Genomic DNA, 13,577 nt, shown 5'->3' with positions numbered 1-13,577 from the left:
TGTGACTTGTTGTGTGAACTATTTTTCCTTGTTCATTAGTCCTTGTGACTCGTTGTGTAAACTTTTTGTCTTGTTCATTAGTCCTTGTGACTCGTTGTGTGAACCATTTGTCCTTTTTCTTTAGTCCTTGTGACTCGTTGTTTAAACCATACCCTTTTTTTATTAGTCCTTGTGACTCGTTGTGTGAGTCATTTGTCCTTGTTCTTTAGTCCTTGTGACTCGTTGTTTAAACCATGCCCTTTTTTATTAGTCCTTGTGACTCGTTGTGTGAACCATTTGTCCTTGTTCTTTAGTCCTTATGACTCGTTGTTTAAACCATTTGTCCTTGTTATTGTGACTTGTTGTGTGAACCATTTGTCCTTGTTTATTAGTCCTTGTGACTCGTTGTGTAAACCATTTGTCCTTGTTATTGTGACTTGTTGTGTAAACCACTTTTCCTTGTTCATTAGTCATTGTGATTCGTTGTGTGGACCATTTGTCCTTGGTCATTAGTCCTTGTGACTCGTTGTGTAAACTATTTGTCCTTGTTCATTAGTCCATGTGACTTGTTGTGTGAGCCGTTTGTCCTTGTTCATTAGTCCTTGTCCCTCGTTGTGTAAACTATTTGTCCTTGTTTATTAGTCCTTGTGACTCGTAGTGTAAACCATTTGTCCTTGTTATTGTGACTAGTTGTGTGAACTATTTTTCCTTGTTCATTAGTCCTTGTGACTCGTTGTGTAAACTTTTTGTCTTGTTCATTAGTCCTTGTGACTCGTTGTGTGAACCATTTGTCCTTTTTCTTTAGTCCTTGTGACTCGTTGTTTAAACCATACCCTTTTTTTATTAGTCCTTGTGACTCGTTGTGTGAGTCATTTGTCCTTGTTCATTAGTCCTTGTGACTCGTTGTTTAAACCATTTGTCCTTATTTACTAGTCTTTGTGACTCGTTGTGTAAACCATTTGTCCTTGTTATTGTGACTCGCCGTGTAAACCATTTGTCCTTGTTCATTAGTCCATGTGACTCGTTGTGTGAACCATTTGTCCTTGTTCTTTTGTCCTTATGACTCGTTGTTTAAACCATTTGTCCTTGTTTATTAGTCTTTGTGACTTGTTTTGTAAACCATTTGTCCTTGTTATTGTGACTTGTTGTGTGAACCATTTTGTCCTTGTTATTGTGACTCGTTGTTTAAACCATTTGTCCTTGTTTATTAGTCCTTGTGACTTGTTTTGTAAACCATTTGTCCTTGTTATTGTGACTTGTTGTGTGAACCATTTTTCCTTGTTCATTAGTCCTTGTGACTCATTGTGTGAACTATTCGTTCTTGTTCATTAGTCCTTGTGACTCGTTGTGTAAACTATTTGTCCTTGTTCATTAGTCCTTGTGACTCGTTGTGTGAACCATTTGTCCTTGTTCTTTTGTCCTTGTGACTCGTTGTTTAAACCATGCCCTTGTTTATTAGTCCTTCTGACTCGTTGTGTGAACCATTTGTCCTTGTTCTTTAGTCCATATGACTGTTTGTTTAAACCATTTGTCCTTGTTTATTAGTCCTTGTGACTCATTGTGTGAGTCATTTGTCCTTGTTCATTAGTCCTTGTGACTCGTTGTTTAAACCATTTTTCCTTGTTTATTAGTCTTTTTGACTCGTTGTGTAAACCATTTGTCCTTGTTATTCTGACTTGTTGTGTGAAACATTTTTCCTTGTTCATTAGTCCTTTTGACTCGTTGTGTGAACCATTTGTCCTTATTCTTTAGTCCTTATGACTCGTTGTTTAAACCATTTGTCCTTGTTTATTAGTCTTTGTGACTCGTTGTGTGAACCATTCATCCTTTTTCATTAGTCCTTGTGACTCGTTGTGTAAACTATTTGTTCTCGTTCATTAGTCCATGTGACTCGTTGTGTGAGTCATTTGTCCTTGTTCATTAGTCCTTGTGACTTGTTGTTTAAACCATTTGTCCTTGTTTATTAGTATATGTGACTCGTTGTGTAAACCATTTGTTCTTGTTATTGTGACTTGTTGTGTAAAACATTTTTCCTTGTTCATTAGTCCTTTTGACTCGTTGTGTGAACCATTTGTCCTTGTTCATTAATCCTTGTAACTCATTGTTTAAACCATTTCTCCTTGTTTATTAGTCCTTGTGACTCGTTGTGTAAACCATTTGTCCTTGTTATTGTGACTTGTTGTGTGAACCATTTTTCCTGTTTCATTAGTCCTTGTGACTCGTTGTGTGAACCATTTGTCCTTGTTCATTAGTCCTTGTCCCTCGTTGTGTAAACTATTTGTCCTTGTTTAATACTCCTTGTGACTCGGTGTGTAAACCATTTGTCCTTGTTATTGTGACTTGTTGTGTGAACTATTTTTCCTTGTTCATTAGTCCTTGTGACTCGTTGTGTAAACTTTTTGTCTTGTTCATTAGTCCTTGTGACTCGTTGTGTGAACCATTTGTCCTTTTTCTTTAGTCCTTGTGACTCGTTGTTTAAACCATACCCTTTTTTTATTAGTCCTTGTGACTCGTTGTGTGAGTCATTTGTCCTTGTTCTTTAGTCCTTGTGACTCGTTGTTTAAACCATGCCCTTTTTTTATTAGTCCTTGTGACTCGTTGTGTAAACCATTGGTCCTTGTTCTTTAGTCCTTATGACTCGTTGTTTAAACCATTTGTCCTTGTTATTATGACTTGTTGTGTGAACCATTTGTCCTTGTTTATTAGTCCTTGTGACTCGTTGTGTAAACCATTTGTCCTTGTTATTGTGACTTGTTGTGTAAACCACTTTTCCTTGTTCATTAGTCATTGTGATTCGTTGTGTGGACCATTTGTCCTTGCTCATTAGTCCTTGTGACTCGTTGTGTAAACTATTTGTCCTTGTTCATTAGTCCATGTGACTTGTTGTGTGAGCCGTTTGTCCTTGTTCATTAGTCCTTGTCCCTCGTTGTGTAAACTATTTGTCCTTGTTTATTAGTCCTTGTGACTCGTTGTGTAAACCATTTGTCCTTGTTATTGTGACTAGTTGTGTGAACTATTTTTCCTTGTTCATTAGTCCTTGTGACTCGTTGTGTAAACTTTTTGTCTTGTTCATTAGTCCTTGTGACTCGTTGTGTGAACCATTTGTCCTTTTTCTTTAGTCCTTGTGACTCGTTGTTTAAACCATACCCTTTTTTTATTAGTCCTTGTGACTCGTTGTGTGAGTCATTTGTCCTTGTTCATTAGTCCTTGTGACTCGTTGTTTAAACCATTTGTCCTTATTTACTAGTCTTTGTGACTCGTTGTGTAAACCATTTGTCCTTGTTATTGTGACTCGCCGTGTAAACCATTTGTCCTTTTTCATTAGTCCATGTGACTCGTTGTGTGAACCATTTGTCCTTGTTCTTTAGTCCTTATGACTCGTTGTTTAAACCATTTATCCTTGTTTATTAGTCCTTGTGACTTGTTTTGTAAACCATTTGTCCTTGTTATTGTGACTTGTTGTGTGAACCATTTTGTCCTTGTTATTGTGACTCGTTGTTTAAACCATTTGTCCTTGTTTGTTAGTCCTTGTGACTTGTTTTGTAAACCATTTGTCCTTGTTATTGTGACTAGTTGTGTGAACTATTTTTCCTTGTTCATTAGTCCTTGTGACTCGTTGTGTAAACTATTTGTCCTTGTTCATTAGTCCTTGTGACTCGTTGTGTGAACCATTTGTCCTTGTTCTTTTGTCCTTGTGACTCGTTGTTTAAACCATGCCCTTGTTTATTAGTTCTTCTGACTCGTTGTGTGAACCATTTGTCCTTGTTCTTTAGTCCATATGACTGTTTGTTTAAACCATTTGTCCTTGTTTATTAGTCCTTGTGACTCATTGTGTGAGTCATTTGTCCTTGTTCATTAGTTTTTGTGACTCGTTGTTTAAACCATTTTTCCTTGTTTATTAGTCTTTGTGACTCTTTGTGTAAACCATTTGTCCTTGTTATTCTGACTTGTTGTGTGAAACATTTTTCCTTGTTCATTAGTCCTTTTGACTCGTTGTGTGAACCATTTGTCCTTATTCTTTAGTCCTTATGACTCGTTGTTTAAACCATTTGTCCTTGTTTATTAGTCTTTGTGACTCGTTGTGTGAACCATTCATCCTTTTTCATTAGTCCTTGTGACTCGTTGTGTAAACTATTTGTCCTTGCTCATTAGTCCATGTGACTCGTTGTGTGAGTCATTTGTCCTTTTTCATTAGTCCTTGTGACTCGTTGTTTAAACCATTTGTCCTTGTTTATTAGTATATGTGACTCGTTGTGTAAACCATTTGTTCTTGTTATTGTGACTTGTTGTGTAAAACATTTTTCCTTGTTCATTAGTCCTTTTGACTCGTTGTGTGAACCATTTGTCCTTGTTCATTAATCCTTGTAACTCATTGTTTAAACCATTTCTCCTTGTTTATTAGTTCTTGTGACTCGTTGTGTAAACCATTTGTCCTTGTTATTGTGACTTGTTGTGTGAACCATTTTTCCTGTTTCATTAGTCCTTGTGACTCGTTGTGTGAACCATTTGTCCTTGTTCATTAGTCCTTGTCCCTCGTTGTGTAAACTATTTGTCCTTGTTTAATAGTCCTTGTGACTCGTTGTGTAAACCATTTGTCCTTGTTATTGTGACTTGTTGTGTGAACTATTTTTCCTTGTTCATTAGTCCTTATGACTCGTTGTGTAAACTATTTGTCTTGTTCATTAGTCCTTGTGACTCGTTGTGTGAACCATTTGTCCTTGTTCTTTAGTCCTTGTGACTCGTTGTTTAAACCATGCCCTTTTTTTGTTAGTCCTTGTGACTCGTTGTGTGAACCATTTGTCCTTGTTCTTTAGTCCTTATGACTCGTTGTTTAAACCATTTGTCCTTGTTATTGTGACTTGTTGTGTGAACCATTTGTCCTTGTTTATTAGTCCTTGTGACTCGTTGTGTAAACCAATTGTCCTTGTTATTGTGACTTGTTGTGTAAACCACTTTTCCTTGTTCATTAGTCATTGTGATTCGTTGTGTGAACCATTTGTCCTTGCTCATTAGTCCTTGTGACTCGTTGTGTAAACTATTTGTCCTTGTTCATTAGTCCATGTGACTTGTTGTGTGAGCCGTTTGTCCTTGTTCATTAGTCCTTGTCTGAAGAGAATTCAGCCGAGCATTCCTCTTTTGAGCCCGGTTTTGGACCTTGCACAAGATTGAGGTCTAACATGAATTCCGTCTAAGAAGTCGTGCCTTTTTCCAGCATGGGACTATTTCTTGGTGAGTTTAGGACGTTTTTGTGTAGGAACTTGTATCCCAAAGCTTTTCCTATCAAGAGTTTGCCAAGCTTAAAAAACCGTGTGCAACAAGGACCATGGCTGGAGCATGCTTAGTTTTTTGTGCATTATGTCGCTATCAACATTCCTCTTTTGATCAAACATAGCTCAAGGGCCCTTAGGAGAGTATTTGCAGCATTGCCAAAGTCTTCCAAGTGAGTCCAAGTGTGCATAAACAAGACTTGAGCTAGTAAACAAGGGGTTGTTGTACTATTAGTTTACTTTCTATCTTTTATGCTTTATGTCCTTTTCTTTTCTGAATTCTTGTAAGGCATGGGCTGCCGTGTTTTGTGGCTATTAGCAGCTCTTTTTGTGGCCTTAGGATGCTATCTTAGATGAAGGGAGGGGATTGTCTTGCTTGTCCTATAAAAGCAAACACAACCCTTAGACAAAATCAGATTATTTTGAATGAAAAAACCCTAAGAAGCAACCTGCTTTCTTTCTTCTTTATCTTTGCTTTGTGCTTGATAAAACTCCCTTGCTTAGTGCTAGGAGGTTGGATAAGTCCTTTGCTAAGTGCTTGGACGAGTCCTAGGCTTAATTCATTGCTTTGTGTTCGAATTAAGTCATACCTTGAGTCCTAAACAAGCTGAGTTTTCTTTGTTTGTCATTTGAGCATTTCGTGTCAAAATCACTCCCAAATCTGATAGTTTTAGTTCAAATTGGTTATCAGAGCTTTGGTTAACAACAAAATCCTTTCTTTGTGAGTTCATCATACCCTAACCACATTAAAAACACAAAAAACAACCATGAGTGAAGAAAGGATTGCTGGAATTGAAACACAAGTTACTCAACTTTCTGAAAAATGTGATTTGTTGCTAGAATCTCTCAATGTTATCATGGCTAATATTCCAACACCACAACCAAGAGGAGGACAACCACCTAGAGGCAGGGGTAGAGGCCGTGGCTTCATGGGGAGAGGACGAGCTCATGGTGGCCGTGAGGAAGAGGAGCTTTCTGATTCGGAGGAATCCATGGCCGAGGCCTTTCATGGAGAGCCCAACAAAGACTTAAAGGTAGAGATTCCTGATTTTCATGTTAGTTTAAACCCCGAGGATTTGTTAGATTGGTTTAGGACCATTGAAAGAGTCTTTGAGTTTAAAGGTTATTCCGATAGCAAAGCTTTTAAAGTTGCAATCTTGAAACTCAAAGGCTATGCCTCCCTTTGGTATGAGAACTTAAAAATCAGAGAAGAAGGGATGGTAAGGAACCTATTAAGTCTTGGTTAAAACTGAAAAAGAAGCTTAATGAGAAGTTTATACCTAAAGAGTACACTCAAGACATTTTCATTAAGATCACACAACTTAAACAAGACCAACAACCACTTGAGTCATATCTTAGAGACTTTGAACAACTTACTTTGCAATGTGAACTCAATGAGAAGCCCGAACAGAAAATTGCTAGATTTGTTGAAGGTTTAGATACCAAGATTGCTCATAGGGTTAGAATGCAACAAGTATGGTCCTTTGATGAAGCCGTTAATTTGGCTTTAAGGGTTGAGAAAATGGGTAAAGGAAAGGCTACAACCACCAAACCAACCACCAAAACAGCCACCTTTAAACCCCCAACCAGTTTCAAAATTAATGAACCACCCTCTCAAAACAAAACCACCATACTTGACAAGGGAAAAGCAGCCGAAACCTCACAAAAAAAGACCATGCCTCTCAAAAAATGTTACCAATGCCAAGATTATGGTCACTTTGCCAAAGAATGCCCAACCAAGAGAGCCCTTAGTAGCTTTGAAGTGGTTCATTGGGGTGATGATGAGATCCTTGTGTGTGATGAGGAAAGGGAGGGAACGGACCATGAAGAGGATGATGTGGTTATGCCGGATGCGGGTCTTAGCTTGGTTACTTGGAGAGTGATGCATACCCAACCCCAACCCTTGGAAATGGACCAAAGACAACAAATTTTCAGGTCTAGGTGCACCATTAAAGGAAGGGTTTGTAATCTTATCATTGATGGAGGGAGTTGTACCAATGTTGCCTCTAGTACTCTCATTGACAAGCTATCATTGCCTACACAAGACCATCCTAGTCCTTATAAGCTAAGGTGGCTCAACAAAGGGGCTGAAGTGAGGGTTGATAAGCAATGCTTGGTTCCTTTTTCCATTGGCAAAAACTATGTAGATGAAGCTCTTTGTGATGTTCTTCCAATGGATGCTTGTCACTTGCTACTTGGGAGACCGTGGGAGTTTGATAGGGACTCGGTTCATCATGGTAAAGACAACACCTACACCTTCAAATTTGGCTCAAGAAAGGTCATCCTAGCACCTTTACCACCTGTTCTCAAGCATATTCCAACACCCTCCATGCTTGAACCATCTAAGGAAGTGTTGCTAATCAATGGGGCAGAAATGTTGCAAGAGTTAAAGGAGGATAGGGATGTGTATGTGCTTATAGCCAAGGAAGTGGTGGGAGAGCAAGAGAAGGGGCTGCCTAGTGAGGTCCAACGCCTACTCAAAACCTATGGTGATGTGTTTCCAAATGAGCTCCCTAGTGGCTTGCCTCCTCTTAGAGGAATTGAACACCAAATTGATTTCATTCCGGGAGCTACTCTACCCAACAAGGCAGCCTATAGAAGTGATCCTAAAGCTAGCCAAGAATTGCAACAACAAATTGGAGAGCTTATGAGCAAGGGTTTTGTGAGGGAGAGCCTTAGCCCTTGTGCCGTTCCAGCCTTGCTTGTGCCCAAGAAAGATGGGTCATGGAGGATGTGCACCGATAGTAGAGCCATCAACAACATAACAATCAAGTATAGGTTTCCTATACCAAGGCTTGATGACATCCTAGATGAGCTAAGTGGAGCCAAACTGTTTTCAAAGATTGATTTAAGGCAAGGCTATCATCAAGTAAGAATCAAAGAAGGAGATGAGTGGAAAACCGCATTCAAGACAAAGCATGGGTTGTATGAATGGCTTGTCATGCCATTTGGTCTTTCCAATGCACCAAGCACTTTCATGAGGCTTATGAATGAAGTGCTTAGGCCTCACTTGGGCAGCTTTGTTGTTGTATACTTTGATGACATCTTGGTGTATAGTCCTAACAAAGAAGAGCACCTCAATCATTTGCAAATATTGTTTGACACTCTTAGGGAACACAAGTTATATGGGAAGCTTGAGAAGTGTTCTTTTATGCAAAGTGAAGTCCAATTCTTGGGTTTCATCATTTCTGACCGTGGCATATTAGTTGATCAAGAGAAGGTTAAAGCAATCAAGTCATGGCCTATTCCTAGGAATATCACGGATGTGAGGAGCTTTCATGGGTTAGCATCATTCTATAGGAGGTTTATCAAGGATTTTAGCACTCTCATGGCTCCTATAACTGAATGTATGAAGAAGGGGGAGTTCAAATGGGGAGATAAAGCTGAAACTTCCTTCAACACCATCAAGGAAAAGCTATGTGAGTCTCTTATTCTTGCTTTACCGAATTTTGATAAGTTATTTGAAGTTGAGTGTGATGCTAGTGGCATTGGCATTGGGGATGTCCTTGTTCAAGAGCACAAGCCAATTGCTTACTTTAGCGAGAAATTAAGTGGTGCCAAGCTAAATTACTCAACTTATGACAAAGAGTTCTATGCCATTGTAAGAGCCTTAACTCATTGGAGCCATTACCTCAAACCAAGACCCTTTGTTCTTCATTCGGATCATGAGGCTCTTAAGTACATCAATGGGCAGCATAAGCTCAACCATAGACATGCCAAATGGGTTGAGTTCTTACAATCATTCAACTTTGCAAGCAAGTACATAGAAGGGAAGGATAACGTGGTTGCGGATGCTCTATCAAGAAGGTTCATTATGTTGAGTTACATGGAACAAAGAGTGCTTGGATTTGAGCACATGAAAGAGTTTTACCAAGAGGATCCAGATTTCAAGGAGGAGTGGGGGTCATTGCAAAATGGACGAGCTAAAGGGGGTCATTACTTGGTCCAAGAGGGTTCTTGTTTCGTGGAAACCGTTTGTGTGTGCCAAAGAGTCCCTATAGAAGCTTGTTGGTAAGAGAGGCACACTCCAATGGTCTTGCCGGGCACTTTGGCATTCAAAAGACCTATGACATACTCCAAGAGCATTTCTATTGGCCTAAGATGCTTGGGGATGTCCAAGATGTTATCAAGAGGTGTGCTCCATGTCAACAATCCAAGTCCTACTTCAAAACAGGCCCCTATACTCCTTTACCCGTCCCAAACCAGCCATGGGAGGACATTAGCATGGATTTCATAGTTGCTTTGCCAAGAACTCAAAGAGGCAAGGACTCCATCATGGTTATTGTGGATAGGTTTAGCAAGATGGCTCACTTCATTGCTTGTAAGAAAACGGAGGATGCATCTAGTGTGGCTGATTTATACTTCAAAGAGGTGGTTAAGCTCCATGGAGTTCTCAAGTCTATTGTCTCGGATAGGGATTCAAAGTTCATGAGCCATTTTTGGAGGTCCTTGTGGAAGCTACTCAAGACTAGGCTCTTATTTAGCACCTCCCATCACCCCCAAACTGATGGACAAACGGAGGTGACTAACAAGACTCTAGGGAGGATCCTAAGGTGCACGGTTTCTAAGTCATTGAAGGATTGGGATCTCAAACTAGCTCAAGCCGAGTTTGCCTTCAATAGGGCTCCTTCCACAAGCACGGGAAAGTCTCCATTTGAAGTTGTTTATGGCGCCAACCCCCTCATGCCCACTGATTTGGCACCCATCCAAAGGAAAAAGATTGATTTCGATGCTAAGAAAAGAGTTGAGCAAATGCTACAAATCCATGCTCAAGTCAAGAAGCAAATTGAGAAAACAAATGAAGCATACAAAGCAAGGGCCAAGGGTCCTAAGCAAGCCACAAACTTTGAAGTAGGGGATCTTGTTTGGATTAACCTAAGAAAAGAAAGATTTCCAGCCAAAAGGAAGAACAAGCTCATGCCAAGAGCGGATGGTCCATTCGAAGTCCTTGAAAAGATTGGGTCCAATGCCTACAAGATTAACTTGCCCGGAGATTATGAGGTCCATGGCACATTCAATATTGGGGATTTAAGTCCTTATTATGAATAGATTGAAGATGATAATGGCCAGGATTTGAGGACAAATCCTTTTCAAGAAGGGGAGATTGAAGAGAATTCAGCCGAGCATTCCTCTTTTGAGCCCGGTTTTGGACCTTGCACAAGATTGAGGTCTAACATGAATTCCGTCTAAGAAGTCATGCCTTTTTCCAGCATGGGACTATTCCTTGGTGAGTTTAGGACGTTTTTGTGTAGGAACTTGTATCCCAAAGCTTTTCCTATCAAGAGTTTGCCAAGCTTAAAAAACCGTGTGCAACAAGGACCATGTCTGGAGCATGCTTAGTTTTTTGTGCATTATGTCGCTATCAACATTCCTCTTTTGATCAAACATAGCTCAAGGGCCCTTAGGAGAGTATTTGCAGCATTGCCAAAGTCTTCCAAGTGAGTCCAAGTGTGCATAAACAAGACTTGAGCTAGTAAACAAGGGATTGTTGTACTATTAGTTTACTTTCTATCTTTTATGCTTTATGTCCTTTTCTTTTCTGAATTCTTGTAAGGCATGGGCTGCCGTGTTTTGTGGCTATTAGCAGCTCTTTTTGTGGCCTTAGGATGCTATCTTAGATGAAGGGAGGGGATTGTCTTGCTTGTCCTATAAAAGCAAACACAACCCTTAGACAAAATCAGATTATTTTGAATGAAAAAACCCTAAGAAGCAACCTGCTTTCTTTCTTCTTTATCTTTGCTTTGTGCTTGATAAAACTCCCTTGCTTAGTGCTAGGAGGTTGGATAAGTCCTTTGCTAAGTGCTTGGACGAGTCCTAGGCTTAATTCATTGCTTTGTGTTCGAATTAAGTCATACCTTGAGTCCTAAACAAGCTGAGTTTTCTTTGTTTGTCATTTGAGCATTTCGTGTCAAAATCACTCCCAAATCTGATAGTTTTAGTTCATTGCCCCTCGTTGTGTAAACTATTTGTCCTTTTTTATTAGTCCTTGTGACTCGTTGTGTAAACCATTTGTCCTTGTTATTGTGACTAGTTGTGTGAACTATTTTTCCTTGTTCATTAGTCCTTGTGACTCGTTGTGTAAACTTTTTGTCTTGTTCATTAGTCCTTGTGACTCGTTGTGTGAACCATTTATCCTTTTTCTTTAGTCCTTGTGACTCGTTGTTTAAACCATACCCTTTTTTTATTAGTCCTTGTGACTCGTTGTGTGACTCATTTGTCCTTGTTCATTAGTCCTTGTGACTCGTTGTTTAAACCATTTGTCCTTATTTACTAGTCTTTGTGACTCGTTGTGTAAACCATTTGTCCTTGTTATTGTGACTCGCCGTGTAAACCATTTGTCCTTGTTCATTAGTCCATGTGACTCGTTGTGTGAACCATTTGTTCTTGTTATTTAGTCCTTATGACTCGTTGTTTAAACCATTTGTCCTTGTTTATTAGTCCTTGTGACTTGTTTTGTAAACCATTTATCCTTGTTATTGTGACTTGTTGTGTGAACCATTTTTCCTTGTTCATTAGTCCTCGTGACTCGTTGTGTGAACTATTTATCCTTGTTCATTAGTCCTTGTGACTCGTTGTGTAAACTATTTGTCCTTGTTCATTAGTCCTTGTGACTCGTTGTGTGAACCATTTGTCCTTGTTCTTTAGTCCTTGTGACTCGTTGTTTGAACCATGCCCTTGTTTATTAGTCCTTCTGACTCGTTGTGTGAACCATTTGTCCTTGTTCTATAGTCCTTATGACTCGTTGTTTAAACCATTTTTCCTTGTTTATTAGTCCTTGTGACTCGTTGTGTGAACCATTTGTCCTTGTTCATTAGTCCTTATAACTCGTTGTGTTAACCATTTGTCCTTGTGACTCGTTGTGTAAACCATTTGTCCTTGTTCATTTTTCCATGTGACTCTTTGTGTGAACTATTTGTCCTTGTTCTTTAGTCCTTGTGACTCGTTGTTTAAACCATGCCCTTTTTTTATTAGTCCTTGTGACTCGTTGTTTAAACCATTTGTCCATGTTATTGTGACTTTTTGTGTGAACGATTTGTCCTTGTTTATTTGTCCTTGTGACTCGTTGTGTAAACCATTTGTCCTTGTTATTGTGACTTGTTGTGTGAACCACTTTTCCTTGTTCATTAGTCATTGTGATTCGTTGTTTAAACCATTTGTCTTTGTTTATTAGTCTTTGTGACTCGTTGTGTAAACCATTTGTCCTTGTTATTCTGACTTGTTGTGTGAAACATTTTTCCTTGTTCATTAGTCCTTTTGACTCGTTGTGTGAACCATTTGTCCTTGTTCATTAGTCCTTATGACTCGTTGTTTAAACCATTTGTCCTTGTTTATTAGTCCTTTTGACTCGTTGTGTGAACCATTTGTCCTTTTTCATTAGTCCTTCTGACTCGTTGTGTAAACTATTTGTCCTTGTTCATTAGTCCATGTGACTCGTTGTGTGAGTCATTTGTCCTTGTACATTAGTCCTTGTAACTCTTTGTTTAAACCATTTTTCCTTGTTTATTAGTATTTGTGACTCGTTGTGTAAACCATTTGTCCTTGTTATTGTGACTTGTTGTGTGAAACATTTTTCCTTGTTCATTAGTCCTTTTGACTCGTTGTGTGAACCATTTTTCCTGTTTCATTAGTTCTTGTGACTCATTGTGTGAACCATTTATCCTTGTTCATTAGTCCTTGTCCCTCGTTGTGTAAACTATTTTTCCTTGTTTATTAGTCCTTGTGACTCGTGTAAACCATTTGTCCTTGTTATTGTGACTTGTTGTGTGAACTATTTTTCCTTGTTCATTAGTCCTTGTGACTCGTTGTGTAAACTATTTGTCTTGTTCATTAGTCCTTGTGACTCGTTGTGTGAACCATTTGTCCTTGTTCTTTAGTCCTTGTGACTCGTTGTTTAAATCATGCCCTTTTTTATTAGTCCTTGTGACTCGTTGTGTGAACCATTTGTCCTTGTTCTTTAGTCCTTATGACTCGTTGTTTAAACCATTTGTCCTTGTTATTGTGACTTGTTGTGTGAACCATTTGTCCTTGTTATATTAGTCCTTGTGACTCGTTGTGTAAACCATTTGTCCTTGTTATTGTCACTTGTTGCGTGAACCACTTTTCCTTGTTCATTAGTCATTGTGATTCGTTGTGTGAACCATTTGTCCTTGTTCATTAGTCCTTGTGACTCGTTGTGAAAACTATTTGTCCTTGTTCGTCCATGTGACTTGTTGTGTGAGCCGTTTGTCCTTGTTCATTAGTCCTTGTGACTCGTTGTTTAAACCATTTGTCCTTGTTATTGTGACTCGCCGTGTAAACCATTTGTCCTTGTTCACTAGTCCATGTGACTCA

Source organism: Silene latifolia, unplaced genomic scaffold, assembly GCF_048544455.1.
Source record: "Silene latifolia isolate original U9 population unplaced genomic scaffold, ASM4854445v1 scaffold_112, whole genome shotgun sequence".
NCBI lineage: Eukaryota > Viridiplantae > Streptophyta > Magnoliopsida > Caryophyllales > Caryophyllaceae > Silene > Silene latifolia.
Note: the sequence above shows the minus strand (reverse complement) of the source record.